This window comes from Bufo bufo, chromosome 2 (assembly GCF_905171765.1).
Source record: "Bufo bufo chromosome 2, aBufBuf1.1, whole genome shotgun sequence".
Taxonomy (NCBI): Eukaryota; Metazoa; Chordata; class Amphibia; order Anura; family Bufonidae; genus Bufo; species Bufo bufo.
The window spans coordinates 206747144-206763571 of NC_053390.1; the positions used below are offsets into that span (position 1 = coordinate 206747144).

Below are 16428 nucleotides of genomic sequence, written 5' to 3' on the forward strand. Positions count from 1 at the left end.
TATGATGCTTCTAATAGGGGGGGAGAGGGGAGGCCGCACACTGGCCACCAATGATAATACAATAGAGGGAGGGAGGGGGCCGCACACTGGCCACCAATGATATTAATACAATAGAGGGAGGGGGGGCCGGGGGGGCCGCACACTGGCTACCAATGATAATACAATAAACGGAGGGAGGGGGGTCCGCACTGGCCACCAATGATATTAATACAATAGAGGGAGGGGGGGGGGCCGCACTGGCCACCAATGAAATTAAAACTGGGGAGGGAGGGGGGTCTGCCCCCTGCTGCCTGGCAGCCCCTGATCTCTTACAGGGGGCTATGATACGCACAATTAACCCCTTCAGGTGCAGCACCTGAGGGGTTAATTGTGCTGATCACAGCCCCCTGTAAGAGATCGGGTGCTGCCAGGCAGCAGGGGGCAGTCATGTACACAGTTCGTGAAAACTCAGCTCTGAAAAAGCTTTTATGCAGACGGATCTTCGGATCCGTCTGTATGAAAGTAGCCTACGGACACAGATGCCAATCTTGTGTGCATCCGTGTTTTTTCATGGACGCATTGACTTGAATGGGTCCGTGAACCGTTGTCCGTCCAAAAAAATAGGACAGGTCATATTTTTTTGGACGGACAGGATACACGGATCACGGCCGCGGATGACAAACGGTGCATTTTCCGAGTTTTCAACGGACCCATTGAAAGTCAATGGGTCCGCAGAAAATCACGGAAAACGGAACAACGGCCACGGGTGCACACAACGGTCGTGTGCATGAGGCCTTATGCACACGACCATTTTTTGTGGTCCGCATCCGAGCCCCATTATTTGCGGCTCGGGTGCGGACTCATTCATTTTAATGGGGCCGCAAAAGATGCAGACAGCACTCCGTTCGTTGCACCGTTCCGTGGCCCCGCAAAAAAAATATAAAATGTCCTATTCTTGTCCGTTTTGCGGACAAGAATAGGCATTTCTACAATGGGCCGCCCGTTCCGTAAATTGCGGAAGGCACACAGGCAGCTTCCATTTTTTGCGGTTCCGCGGTTTGCAGACCGCAAAAAAAACGGCACGGTCGTGTGAATGAGACCTTAAAGGGGCTCTCATCATAGACACTGGGGGCATATCGCAAGGATATGCCCCCATTGTTTTATAGGTGTAGGTCCCACTGCTGGGAATCACACCTATATCCAGAACGGAGCTCAGCAAGGTGGTGGCTGGAGGACTCCGGTCCAGCCACCACTAAGCCGGCTCCCCATAGAAAGGAATGGGAGCGCATGGCGCATGACTGGCCACCGCTCCCATTCACTTCTATGGGCTCGACTATTTTCGGTGGCCCCATAGAAAATGAATGGAGGGTGGCTGCGGCTCCTTTACTTTCAGAGCTCCACTCTCGATATAGTTGCAGGATGTGGTGGTGGGACCCGCACCTATAAGACAATGGGGACATATCCTAGCGATAAGCCCCTATTGTCTGTCATGAGAAAACCCCTTTAAGCCTCATTCACATGTCAGTGTTTTGGTCAGTGATTTCTATCAGTGACTGTGGGCCAAAACCAGGAGTGGAGCCTCCACAGACATAAGGTATAAGGCCTCATGCACACGACCGTTGTTGTGTTCAGTGTCCGTTGTTCCGTTTTCCGTGATTTTCTGCGGACCCATTGACTTTCAATAGGTCCGTTGAAAACTCGGATAATGCACCGTTTGTCATCCGCGTCTGTGATCCGTGTTTCCAGTCCGTCAAAAAAATATGACCTGTCCTATTTTTTTCATGGACAACAGTTCGCGGACCCATTCAAGTCAATGGGTCTGTGAAAAAACACGGAGGCACACAAGATTGCCATCCGCGTCCGTGATCCGTGTCCGGTTTATTCCTATCATTTGCAAGGCAAACTTGACTTCGATTTTTTTTCACTTTCCTTCATGTCTGGTGATCCTCCAAAAATCAAGGAAGACACACGGAAACAAAAACGGAAACGGATCACGGAACAAAGGAACCAAGTTTTGTGGACCGTGAAAAAATACTGTCGTGTGCATGAGGCCTTAGGGAAAGATCTGCTCCTGTTCTGTGTTTAGAGCTGCACCTGGTTTTGGCTCAGAATCACTGATGGAAATCACTGACCGAACACCGACTGTGTGACTGAGGCATTATAGTGGCATGTGACAGAAAATTTATAGTCAATGGGAACTTCCACATGCAACATTTGCTGTTTTCCAGGGGGATGGAGAGTAAGAAAAAAAAACAGATCTATGGCTTCCACCTGAAAAAGGTATTCCCTTCATGAGACATCTGCTTTAAGGCCACCTGTACAAGAGTTCTGTTGAACGCACATTTCTGTGAGAATGTATGTGCGTTTTTGCACCATATCCGCACCCAAATCCACAATGTTTGATAGCTGGTTTTTGGTGCAAATTTGATGCAGTTTTGCCACAATTCTCACCCTTCATTAGAAAAGGGTGAAATCAGCAGCTAAAACTGCAAACATAAATCGACGTGCTGCAGATTTGGGGTATGGCCGCCCATGGTTTTGAGGCAGATCTGCCTTCTGGATTTTTTGCCAAAGCAAGAAGTGGATTTGAATGGAATTTATACTTCTCTTTCCTGGTGGATCCACTTCTGGCTTGGGCTGAAAATCCCGCAGGCAAAACCTCAAAAAATCCTTAAAAAAAAAAAAAACTCTGTGCGGCCACACGCTCGCTGTCACAGATTTTTGTGTGGCAAATCTGCAGCGTTGTACAGTACCAGCAAAGTAAATATGCCTTCAGCAATTCTCAGTCATATGTAGCAGGAAAAAATCTGCAGCAAAAGCTGACCTACGGTACAGATATGAAATCTGCAGCATGTCAATCTACAGTCATGTGAAAAAATTAGGACACCCTTTGAAAGCATGTGGTTTTTTGTAACATTTTTAATAAATGGTTATTTCATCTCCGTTTCAACAATACAGAGAGATTAAAGTAATCCGACTAAACAAAGAAAACTGAAGAAAAGTCTTTTCAAGATCTTCTGTAAATGTCATTCTACAAAAATGCCTATTCTAACTGAGGAAAAAGATAGGACACCCTTGCCCCTAATAGCGAGTGTTACCTCCTTTGGCTGAAATAACTGCAGTGAGACGGTTCTTGTAGCCATCTACCAGTCTTCGACATCGGTCTGAGGAAATTTTACCCCACTCCTCAATGCAGAACTTTTTCAGCTTTGAGATGTTTGAGGGGTTTCTTGCACGTACAGCCCTTTTCAAGTCACCCCACAGCATCTCAATGGGATTCAAATCTGGACTTTGACTTGGCCATTCCAGGACTCTCCATTTCTTCTTTTTCAGCCAATCTTTGGTTGATTTACTAGTATGTTTTGGGTCATTGTCATGTTGCATGGTCCAGTTCCGCTTCAGCTTTAATTTTCTAACTGATGGTCTCACATGTTCTTCAAGCACCTTCTGATACACAGTAGAATTCATCGTGGATTCTATGATGGTGAGCTGACCAGGTCCTGCTGCAGCAAAGCAGCCCCAAACCATGACACTTCCACCTCCATGCTTCACAGTTGGTATGAGGTTCTTTTCTTGGAATGCTGTGTTTGGTTTACGCCAAACATGTCCTCTGCTGTTGTGTCCAAATAATTCAGTTTTGGACTCATCTGTCCAAAGAACATTATTCCAGAAGTCCTGGTCTTTGTCAACTTTATCGCTGGCAAATGTCAGTCTGGCCTCGATGTTTCTCTTGGAAAGCAAAGGTTTCCTCCTTGCACACCTCCCATGCAAGTTAAACTTGTACAGTCTCTTTCTGATTGTAGAGGCATGTACTTCTACATCAACAGTAGCCAGAGCCTGCTGTAGTTCTCGAGATGACACTTTAGGGTTTTTGGATACCTCTTTTAGCATCTTGCGGTCTGCTCTTGGGGTGAACTTGCTGGGGCGACCAGTCCTGGGCATGTTGGCAGTTGTTTTGAAAGCCCTCCACTTGTAGACTATCTTCCGGACAGTGGAATGGCTGATTTCAAAATCTTTTGAGATCTTTTTAAATCCCTTCCCAGACTCATAGGCTGCTACAATCTTTTTTCTGAAGTCCTCTGACAGCTCTTTTGCTCTCACCATGGTGCTCACTCTCACTTCAACAGTCAGGAGCACACCAAACTAAATGTCTGAGGTTTAAATAGGGCAAGCCTCATTCAACATGCAGAGTAACGATCTACTAATTATGTGCACCTGGTGTGATATACCTGTGTGAGATCTGAGCCAATTTAAGAGGGAATACATGTGAGGGTGTCCTATCTTTTTCCTCAGTTAGAATAGGCATTTTTGTAGAATGACATTTACAGAAGATCTTGAAAAGACTTTTCTTCAGTTTTCTTTGTTTAGTTGGATTACTTTAATCTCTCTGTATTGTTGAAACGGAGATGAAATAACCATTTATTAAAAATGTTACAAAAAACCACATGCTTTCAAAGGGTGTCCTAATTTTTTCACATGACTGTATACTGCGGATTTCATCAGGGACTTCACCCTTTCCAATGCAAAGAATGATACTTTGTCTAATCGGCAGTTTTTTCTGCAACAGAATCCGCAGCATGTGAAGGGACCCTTTGCGTTTACGTTTTTCCTGCTGCAGATTAGAAGCAGAAATGCTGCAGTCACTTGTGAACCCAGCCTGATACAAGACACAATTCACACACAGGTGTGATGCTGGTTCTGAAAGAAGGCAGCCATGCTCTTCTAATCCTGGTATTCAGGAAAGTCAAGACACCCTCATACACATTACTTAGTCGGCCAGTCCCACCGAAATTGATGGGTTCAGCCAACTTTCATCCAAAATATATGGGAGCCTAAGCACTCAGAAGACGACTTTTGTGTGGAAATGGGGTATTGACTTTGACAAGATATTCCTTGGGAAGGTAAATCTGTAGCAAAATTTATTTGTGGCAAAATTTCTCACATGAACATTCAACAATAAACATTAATTATATTGGGGCTAACCAGGGGCGTAGCTAAAGGCTCATGGGCCCTGGTGAAGAGTTCAGCTTGGGCCCTCCTTTCCTCAGGCCTTTGTGGCCAGGGGCAGGGAAGCACATAGCCTTCATGCTGCCTTAGGTGCAAATTGAAACGGAACCTCCCCCCTCCCCAAATTATTAACCTAACCCCTTTCATCCAGCATGCACTATAATGCCAGTGTCTTCTTATGCGGCACAAGGGTCTTTGGGCCCCCTCAGGCTCCTGGGCCCGGTAGCGACTGCTACCTTTGCACCCCCTATAGCTACGCTGCTGGGGCTAACCTTAAGGGCTAATACACACAACCGGCGTTTTTGTCCATATCCGGATGGATGTGGACCTTTTCACTTCAATGGGGCCGCAAAAGAGGACTAGGGTTGAGCTTTTAAAAACTTTGTTAAGAATATCGGTTCCGTCCTACTGTAAAATGTATTGCGTCCGCGGAGGGTCTTTCCGAAGTGGTTAGCAAATATTGCCAGACGTACTTCATCTTGCCTCTATCACGTGTCACTTCATTTATTCGCATAAATTACTATCAAGATACAAAACGGAACCCTCTCCACTGATTGACAGGGCCAGGCAGTATGAACGTGGTCACGTCTAGCCCTGTCAAAGTGGACAGTGCGCGGCAGTTACAGAGAAAGAGCCTCTAGGTGTAATGACAACACCCCCATTGCTCCTAAAGGCTCATTTTCATATATTAAAACTTCATTTTTCTCAACAATGCGGACACATATGAACATGGGCCCAACACAGATGCCTTAAGCTGCCAGGCATCTGTGTTGGGCCCATGTTCATAGGCACACATGTAACAGGTCAGTCACTGTCATAGGGACAGATCTGCTGACAGATGCCCTTTAATAAATGTCCCCGTGTGGACTGGTGTAAAGGAAAACTGGCGTTGTTGTCCATAGCGACCAGATTTCATCTTTCATTTTTCAAAGGAGCTCTGAAAAAATAAAAGATGGAATCTGATTAACTGACTTTGTTGCAACCATTCTTTACAATAGTTTTGAATTCTACCCCACAGCTCTCATTTCTGAAAGTGCTTGTGAAAAGTGAAAGCTGCGCTGTGATTCTTGTTTCTATGGGCTGTTTCACACGAGCGAGTCCATTGCGGGAATCGCGCTCCGTGTGCGAGTGTGATCCTCCGCTCTGGACTTGCAGGAGCGCACGGCATTATCATAATTTCTAATGCTATGTGTCTCTGCTTGACCTTATTTCTACAGAATCATACTGACAGCTTTATGTCACTATGATTCTGTGGAAAAAAGGCCGTGTAGAGACACATAGCATTATAAATCAGGATAATGCCGTGCGCTCCTGCAAGTCCAGAGTGGAGGATCACACTCGCACACGGAGCGCGATTCCCGCAATGGACTCGCTCGTGTGAAACAGCCCTTTGTCTCTAGTTTTTCTTTTAAACACTTCATAATTCTGCCTCAGAGTCTGTGCCTCCAGACAGTTTAAATGGCCTTGATTAACCCTTGAGCCATGGCCCAATAACCAAGATGACTAAAAGAGTAAATATGTAAGCAAAAAGAGAATAATGCCTCCATGATGAGAATTAGGCTTCATGCACATGGCCTACCATGTTTTGCGGTCTGCAAATCGCGGATCCGCAAAACAGATACCAGCCATGTGCATTCTGGCCCTCAGTAGACCAGTCCTATCCTTGTCTGTGATACGTAAAAGAATAGGACATGTTCTATTTATTTATTTTTTGCGGGGCCACGGAACAGAGGTATAGAGTGCTGTCTGCATCTTTTGCGGCCCCATTGAAGTAAAAGGGGTACGCATCCGAGCCGCAAAAAATGTGGATAGGATGCGGACCCAAACCATGGTCGTGTGCATGAGCTCTTATTAGATGAAAGTGAACTGAAAGTGGCTGATACATATCAAACCTCAATAATTCAATGTCACCAGAGAACCATTGACTTCAGCACTGAGGTTGTTAAGGCAATGACTAGAATCAATAGCCATACTGGGTCAAGTTATCTGTAACCCCAAGTAGCTAATATGTCATTGTATGCCTGTGACCTGCAGATAACTGACATGTATGGAAGCTTTTAGTATCTAGCTAACATGACTTTCTTGGTACAGCAAACTGATAGACGTACTAGATGTAAAGGACACCGAACTCAAACTAAGCCATCTGTAGTGGTTTCCCAAATGCAATACCAACCTTATATTATGGGCTTTTACAGTTATCGTGCATGCCAATTATGTATATACATACATACACACATATATTACAAGATAGATAATTAGATATCAGCCATCAAAACCCATTATAACCCACAAGCATTTTATTAGTGGCTTCTATTTCATGGATTCAGGAGATTTTCTATACCACACCCTGCACTTAATTCTAGTGTTGAATGGAAAATCATTAGCCTATTGTAGTGGAATCCATTATAGCCATCAGTGGTGCATTTCATTTGCAGTTCCCTTACACTATACAGCACTGGGTAGGAAGCACATATCAGTTGTGAAAAAAATATCAGAAATTCAGAACCATAAATGAAAATGTTTCTGTAAGCCCATTTTTCATATTGTATTTCTGTGGTTTATCTTCTATCCGAACGCCATGTGTACATAGTCTTACATTGCAGTCTTTTTTCCCTGGTGCCTGCTCTCAATGCAGCCAGTTCAGTGCTGATTTGGTGAGTTCAAACACAGATTTGCCCTACTGGGAAACTGCAGTGAGAAAGACTACTCAGAGACAAGGGTTAATTCTCACATCTGATGTTTGTGCCCTAAAATCCTTGCAATGTGTGAGGCGACACGTCGCGGCGTGCAGCAAAAAAATTACGTTTTTTTTTTTTTGCAACAATATACCTGCATTTATGGAGCGTTTTCTTCTAGCAAACACACTGCAAACCTGAATGACATGAATTTCAAAACAGAGTTAGGGCTCGTTCACTCGAACGTGTGAAGCCCGTGCCGCGGACCGCAAATTGCGGTCCGCAATGCACGGGCACCGTCCGTAGAGCAGGAGCATGAGGATCGCAGACCCATTCACTTGAATGGGTCCGCGATCCTTCTGTTCCGCAAAAAGATAGAACTTGCTCTATCTTTTTGCGGTGCAGAAGTACGGAACCCCAGAAAGCACTCCGTAGGGCTTCCGTAGTATTCCGTTCTTCACCTCCGGATTTGCGGACCCATTGAAATGAATAGGTCCGAATCCGTGATGCGGAATGGGCCACGAAACGGTGCCCGTGTATTGCGGATCCGCAAATGCGGTCCGCAATACGGCAACGGGCATCACACGTTCGTGTGAACGAGCCCTTATATTAAGTAAATTTAAGTCTGCTGAGCGTTTTCCCTTTGCTGGAAGAAAACGTCCCATAAACGCAGGTATGTTGTTGCATACCAAAAAGCTGCAACATGTGGCAGCACCCATAGCAAGAATTTTTGGGCACAAACATCAGATATGAGAATTAACCATTGCCTTTGAATAGTCTTTTTTTTACTGCAATTTCCCAGTAGGGCAAACACGTTGTTTTTTTTTTTGCCGCACCACAAACATACAGCAGCACCCTAATCCACGTACCAATTACAAATCAGAAACAAAAGTATCATATCTCCTCTAGCAAGCTGAGTGAACAAATACTACAAGGACGCATTGCTTCCAGCAGGAAAAATGTACCTGCAAATAACAGCATTGCAGACGGCAACAGTTTCTTCCAAAGAGCTCGCAATCTACCGCAGGCATAGAGACAAGGCGTCAGAAATACCTTCTGCGACGAATATATTCCAACAAAATAAAAAGAAAGCACAACTTTTGCCACTCTGTTTAGCACTTGCATTCCCCCAGCACATGAGAGGTTAAAGGGGTCTGGTCAGCTGTGTCAAGCGGTGTTTAACCCTTTTTCATCATTTTGAAGGCAACCGCCGTTGAGGGGGTTAAACTCTTCACGTTCCCAGACAAAGGGACTGATAAAACCCGCGCAGTGCTATGCAGCACACATCTGCAAACTTGCTGCTGCATTTTGACAGACCCATTTTGCAGCCAAAATACTGCTGGTGCAATCTATAAAGAAGCTCCCCCCCCTCCCCCCATCTCTACCTGCCCCGAAAGACGTCTCCTGGCAGCAAGACATTAGCAGCTTCCTCCTATAAATTACTAGGAGCCCAATCATTCTAGGGCTTCCCATTGCAATCCATAAAGACCCAAATGGATCCTTGTTAAGTTCCCAGAACAGGCACCTTTCCAGCAATAGCATATAGTAATATTACTGTACACCGCCGACAAGTTCAGGACCGTGGAGGTAAGGCGTCAATGAGCTTTAGCCTTGGATGGTGGTGGAGAAGACAATTGTATGGTCTAGCAGAGTACGTTCATAGCTTATAAATCACAACATGAAAATGCGGGACCACAGGAGACTGCATTTACCTTGATGTGTGTGCGGTGGAAACTGTAGAGCCAATTCCCCTTCTAACAGAGACCAGCGCTGGATGTAATACTCCCCCAGCAGCTGCGGTAGCCTTTGTTGAGTTGCCTGTAAGGTAAAAGACAAAGCAAGAGTAGAAAGAGAGGTAAAAGAGTGCTACACTACATTTCTGCAGCTGACGGCTCTCTGGGAAAGACAGCAAATGCTACTGCTGGATCCCTCGCTGAGCAGGCAATGTTTGCGCACTCTCCTGGGCTGGGAATACTGGGAGAATCAATACACCTCATCAGCTCAGAGGCTGCCAGGAGCAGTTGACTGCAGAACACGCCTGGTTGTGCTATGAATGAATCTCGCACAACATGGCATGGGACTGGGAGTGCTCTGCACACACCATTCATGTGTTTCACCGCTCAGCCTGCCCCATCACTCATCCCTCCACATGGAAATGTCTGTAGGCATGGTGCACGGGTCAGATCCTGCTTAATCTATGCCTTCCTGACACATCCTCATCTGCAGACCAAGCATTTTTTAAATAGAGGAAATCATATCTAGGGGACATTCTCGTCTCATACACGCCAGAGCTTTAGCATTATTTAAATGATGGTAAGGATAGCATACTTCATTAGAATACCTTGTTGCCTCCTGACTACCCAAGTGTGCTATGGACATGGCCGCCAGATACTACCACATTGGGTGACATTTTCCTATATTTTCTTACCATAGAGCTCTAAGGCTCTTTTCCGTCCGGATGCAATCCTAACCCATTCATTTCAAAGTATTGTGTACATTTTTCATGCATGAAAAATCTCAGCATATTCTATATTGTGCTTTTTTTTTTTCACGCAGCTCTGGCTCCATAGGAGTAAATGGGGCTGGTGTGAAAAAAAAAACTGAAGACATCGGGATGCAATGCGTTTTTCACTGACGGTTGCTAGGAAATGTAGATTTGTTATTCTTCAGTTTTTCTTCATGCGCATGAAAAATGCATGCAATCCGGATACAATCCGCATGGAAGAAACGCACCCATTGAACGCAATCGCAGAAAAAAAAACTGATCGAACTTGCGTGCAAAATCATACATTTTTCGCCAAACAGATCCTGACACAATCCGTATCGTATCACTCGTGTGAAAGTGGCCTTACATTAGCCTATGATACGGGTTTTCCTTAACATTTTAATCAGGGAAATGCAGTATCTATAAATGCATATAAATGTCATATATTATCCATTCCTCCCCTGCATTGAATACAGCTATTTGAGACTATGTAAAATATGCATAGGAAAAACCTTCATTTTAAAGGGTTTCTGTCACCCCACAAAACTCTTTTTTTTTTTTTTTGGATAGTTAGATTCCTCATAGCGCGATATAGGAGAATATAATAGTCTTACTTACTTTCATGCGGCCGATTCTTTATAAAACGAAGTTTTATAATATGTTAATGAGGGCTCTACCAGCAAGTAGGGCGTCTACTTGCTGGTAGCCGCAGCAGAAAACCGCCCCCTCGCCGTGTTGATTGACAGGGCCAGCCGTGATCTCCTCCTCCGGCCGGCCCTGTCAGTAATTCAAAAATCGCGCGCCTCTGGTCATTCGGCGCAGGCGCTCTGAGATGAGGAGGCTCGTATCCTCAGCACTCCCTCAGTGCGCCTGCGCCGATGACATCACCGAAAGAGAAGACGTCATCGGCGCAGGCGCACTGAGGGAGTGCGGAGGAGACGAGCCTCCTCATCTCAGAGCGCCTGCGCCGAATGACCAGAGGCGCGCGATTTTTGAAATACTGACAGGGCCGGCCGGAGGAGGAGATCACGGCTGGCCCTGTCAATCAACACGGCGAGGGGGCGGTTTTCTGCTGCGGCTACCAGCAAGTAGACGCCCTACTTGCTGGTAGAGCCCTCATTTACATATTATAAAACTTCGTTTTATAAAGAATCGGCCGCATGAAAGTAAGTAAGACTATTATATTCTCCTATATCGCACTATGAGGAATCTAACTATCCAAAAAAAAATAATGAGTTTTGTGGGGTGACAGAAACCCTTTAATGTATTTACTGCACATGCCTGTGCACGTTAAATGTATTTGCACGAAAAATGTAACAGTTTATGATGTACGAGAGCCGAACTTGTTGATTTTGGCGGGACTGGTGAACCATCCAATGTGTATGGGGATAAGGACTGCCTAGTAGTGTTTCAAGGTTTGAAGTTCGGCATACAAGGTTTGGGTTACCAAAGGATTCCGTTATGGATTCTGCTACCACAGACCATAACTTATGGTCTGCGGTAGCAGAATCCATAGCGGAATTCTTTGATAACCCGAGCCTGAACCTTGTACGCTGAACTTGAAACCACAAGTTCGCTCAACACTACTGGGCAGTCAGATTTCAACTGCCCAATCCTTTTGTTCTCAGAGGGGTAAGACGAGTCTGGCAGCAGCTTCCACCCTCACTTCCTACTGAGAACGCATGCTTGCTCGGCTGAACTGAGCAGCCATGTGTATGAGGTAATTTGGGAGTAATAGTTGTTGGCCAAACAAGCGTTTAGCCAACAGCTGTAGTCTCTTAGGCCTCATTCACACGAATGTATTTTCCAGACGCATCCAATCCTCATTTTTTCGCAGGTTGCACACAGTCCCACTCATTTCTATGGGGCCACAAAAAATGCATACAGAGGTCATTCATGTGCAGTCCACATCCGTGCGGCCATGCTGCAAATTATACATGTCCTATTATCAGTTTTGCAGACAAGAATAGGCATTTTGACAATGGGGCGCGTGAAAAGTGTGGCACAGTCTCATCATATATTAGGGGAAACAACTAGGACCAGAAAAGCTATGAGCTTCCTGAAAGGGGTTTTTCGGTTAAACAAAAAAAAATTCAAAAAATAAGTTCAACCTTTCTGCATTATATAAGTCAGATCATGACGTTCTGGGTGGATTTTATATCCTCCAGCTTCATTGTGATCCAGGGGCGTCATTAGGTCAAAACATTCGGGGCTTGAGCCCCGGATGTTTCGTCCAGTGCCCCGACTGTTATGCTGGCCTGGTAGCATTTTATTTTTATTTGGCTAGTCCAGGGCCCTTTAATATTGATTGGACCTGGGCAACCCACCACAGATCATCCCCCCACCCCCCTTGTACTTGTTCCGCTGATCCACTACTTGCAGGAGGTCACGGGTCTCGCGGGATCACGCGCCACAGGACGGGATTGCGCACCAAAGTGACTGAACTCATGCCCGCGCAGCCCGCAAGTAGCGGATCAGCTGAACAAGTACAAGTAGGGGGGGGTGATCTGTGGGGTTGCCCAGGGTCCACTCCCATCGAAATTAAGGGGCCCAAGCAATGATTTCTGCAGTAGTGAGGAAATGAAACATAACAGATATTGGAAAGCTACCGAATGTTATATTATATAATGACTGCAGTCTGCAGTATGTAGCCTACCAAACCAAAGGGAAAAATACGTGAAGCTCACGGTGGGCCGAAGGGTGCAATAGTTCATGTACTCACAGTTAGCAGATGCCTCCCTGGGCTGGCATACAGTGCATGGGAAGACAGCACGAAATCCTCCGGGGCACTCTCGGTTACAGGGAACACCAGCCAGATGGAAGTTGAGGTGCCCTTGATGGTAATGGGTGTAAGGTGCTTTTGCAACTGGGCCGCTGGTTCATGACACCAGCACCGTAAGGTGCAAATGTTGAGAGTAGTAGTAAGAATAAGGGGTCGTTTGTTGTAAACCAGTTGAACATTTACTGAAGAATCAATAGTCTCTGGACATTTGGTACAGTTCATCAATGGAAAGCGTTTTGTATAGCATAGATAATAATAAGTTCACTGTTAATCCTATTATCAGGTAGTGGCAGTTGTCAATCGAAGGGATTCCTCTACTGCTGATACTTTACAGGCAAGGATCCTGGTGGAAATCCTAAGTTCACTCTTTCCAGCACTCTGGCACTAAAGATGCTATTAACTATTTATTTAGGCGTTATCCTTTAAGGGCGTTCCCCTCACGGCAGGCAAACACATCTGCTTCATTCTTTGGCAGGAAACTCTTCTAGAAAGGTTTTTGGTTTTCACTACTACCCGGAAGGTTTCGTTAGTAATAAAGACAATTCTGCGCATCAATTATCCATTTGTGTCTAAGTACTTGGAAAGCTACTCCTGGTCACTTGTGCTGATGAGGTCCATAAGCTATAGTTAGCTGTTACCCTCACTAGTCTCTCTGCATCTTGGTGTATAGACTTACTGCCTGGTGCTTGGTTTCTGAAGTTATCTTCACCATGCTTGATCAGGGCCCAAAGGAAAGGAACACAGCTACATGGTGACTTTAGCCTGTCTCTCTCCTCCATGAACTTGCTTCTCTCCTCTCACCAACTACTAACTAACATCCTCCTTTCAGCTAGACACCCCCCCCCCCACACACACTATATATATATATATATATATATATATATATATATATATATATATATATAATTATGTGGTGCCAGCACCATCTAGGGGCAAATGGATGTAAATGAAATTGCCAGCCAGATAATAGAGAATACCATAAAATGCAAATAAACACATGTATATACATTAAGATGTTTGAAGTGTCCCATTTACACACATATGTGGGACGTTGCAAGTACTGCACTTCAATTGCGTTAATCAGAACACCCCTTTAAGCATGCCTTTAATGTGCAATTTCAACATTGTGGGCTTGTGCCCCGACTGTTTTCAGACCCTAGCAACGCCCCTGTTGTGATCTGTGACCCCACCCCCTGTGTTTACATCCGGGCATAAGACTCAAGTGGAGCATCAGGTCTCTACCTTTCCTTCCCCTCACAGCACAAACACCACAGATTCAAGCCTGCTTGAAGCCCCTTTGGAAAAACTCCAAAATCAGAGCAGGGTCCAGGAGAAGGAGCAGAACACCACTCTGAGAGGCAAGGTCAATGATGATGTTTTGTCTACAGGGTAGGTCCTTACACGCCTTGCCACATCTCAGTTGTAGATGTGATGGCATCAGAACAGATAAGGTCAGTCCCTCCAGGTTACACACTGTGAGGGGTAGCTTTCTTTCAAGGGATAATCCTCACAGATATGGCTTCAGGACACCAGGTTTATGGTCCAAACAGTGCATTTATTGTGGCACACCACAGCAAAAGCAGAACAACAAAAAAATAAACACTCGCCCGTCCAGGCTCTAACTAATATGTAACGTCCCTGACTCACCTATAAGGTACAGTTCACACCCTGTGAACCAATGTGGCTTTTCCAAGCCTGAGTACCTCCAGCTGGCCTCACCTGTGGTGGAATAGACGTGTGGACCGCACTAACCACCCCTTCCTTGCCTCTAACCTGTGTGAGATCTTTCACTATCTCACATACTCCCCCCCCTTTGTTCAAGCCCGTGAGGGTGAGCATATGCATAACCACGGGAGGATGGTGAGAGGGCATCCACCTGGCCTATAACCTTCCCTTTGTTCTGCCAGACCCACGCCAGCAGAGCCCAGTTTATCACAAACACCAAGCTCACAGACTTGCCACCCACTAGCAACCACCTTTGTTTCACCAGATTTTGATATGGCAGCCTCACTCTCTGAGTTGCTATCAGTCACAGCACATATTTCATGCATACCACACAGGTCATTATTAATCCTCACCTCTAGGGGCATCGATGAGTCAATCCCCACCTGGGACATTTCCTTATTAAACATAGAAACCTGTGGAAACTGCATATCCACCTCTTGTACGTGTGGTACACCCTCCAGCACTGCCACTCTTTCTTGCGCGTTCATAACAGTGGGTTTCCTCAACTCTGTGCTCTCAACACTTATCAACTTTTATAATTTTTTCCCCAGGGGGCTCTATTCCCCTGACCACCTCCTGCAATGAAAAAGGCAGGTCATTTACATCATTACCTATTTCACATGACATCATACTTTCATTATGCACTGCAGATGACTGGGCACTTTTACTTTGCACCCTAGGGGTTCCACTGTTTTCAACGGTCGCATCACTTAACGGGGTCGGTACCAATTCAGCAGGAGCCTCGTCACTTTCTGTAGAAGGGTCTCCACCTCCCCACAATCCCCATGCCAAAAAGGAAACCGCGGCTCCAGTTCACCTCATGTATGCGCAGTTTGACAGCAGTCTCAAGTCCTGGTGTCTTTGCACCTACCGACCCAGCAGGTATCCACTTCTGCCGGCTCCCTGTTACTGGGTCTGCCAAACAACCACGGGAATGTTCTTACCGCCTGACCCCGCGGACCCTGCAGTCTCGGGAGACGAGGACACTCCAAGGACATCTCCACCAAGATCACCAGCCTTCCAGCCTTCTCTTGGTTCCCGATACCATGCTCACCAACAGACTCCTTAATGCAACCGTTGCCACTGGAAACGACATGGCCTGGAGTCCAGACCTCTCCCAGACGGTCACTCCAGCCACACCCTTTAGGATCTTGTGCACAATCGCAGGCACTCCTGAGAGCCGCACTGCTCTCTACCTCCTTGTCTTTCTGACAGTTGCCATTGGCAACAGCACACATCCTTTCCTCCGACACTCCACTCTTAGTCCGACTCAGAGCAGCCTCTCCAAGTGCAGCACTTGACTTCCTCAACAAGGAATTAGTTACCCGCACCAGCTGCTCCAATACTTCCTCTGTGGCCTTGGTTTTCCCCCAAACCGGGCCACTTCTCACAGATGACATCACCTTCAGTATGAGCACTTTCTGCCACACCGGACCATCTTTCACCCAGGTCACCATTTTGACCAAACAATTTTCCATAGGTCAGTCTCTCTTACTTTCACGTTGCCCCTGGCAACACTTCACTGTCCATTCCCCCTTGCAACACTTTACATCCCCGTACAGCAATTTCCGCAGCACTCCGCATGGACAATGCTTGCTGGTGCCCTGGTGCCCGCATCCTCCACCAATTGTGAGGGGATCATCCTCACAGATACGGCTTCAGGACACCAGGTTGAAAGTCTAAACAGTGCCTCCTGGCTGTACAGAGCACAGTACACCCACTGTCTCAAGTCCAATGTTGCTTGTGGGGGATAAAGGCTCAGTAGTCCGCCTGAC

At 46.0% G+C, this 16428-nt stretch overlaps 1 protein-coding gene across 1 annotated transcript in view; it reads right to left on the reverse strand.

The window, feature by feature from the left end:
• RPH3A (rabphilin 3A) overlaps positions 1–9493 on the reverse strand; it is a 278685-nt gene extending 269192 nt beyond the window's left edge. The window contains exon 1 of the mRNA XM_040419660.1: positions 9374–9493. The gene's annotated coding sequence lies outside the window, so the exon portion shown is untranslated. The remainder of the gene's footprint in view (positions 1–9373) is intronic.
• Positions 9494–16428: the final 6935 nt, after the last annotated feature.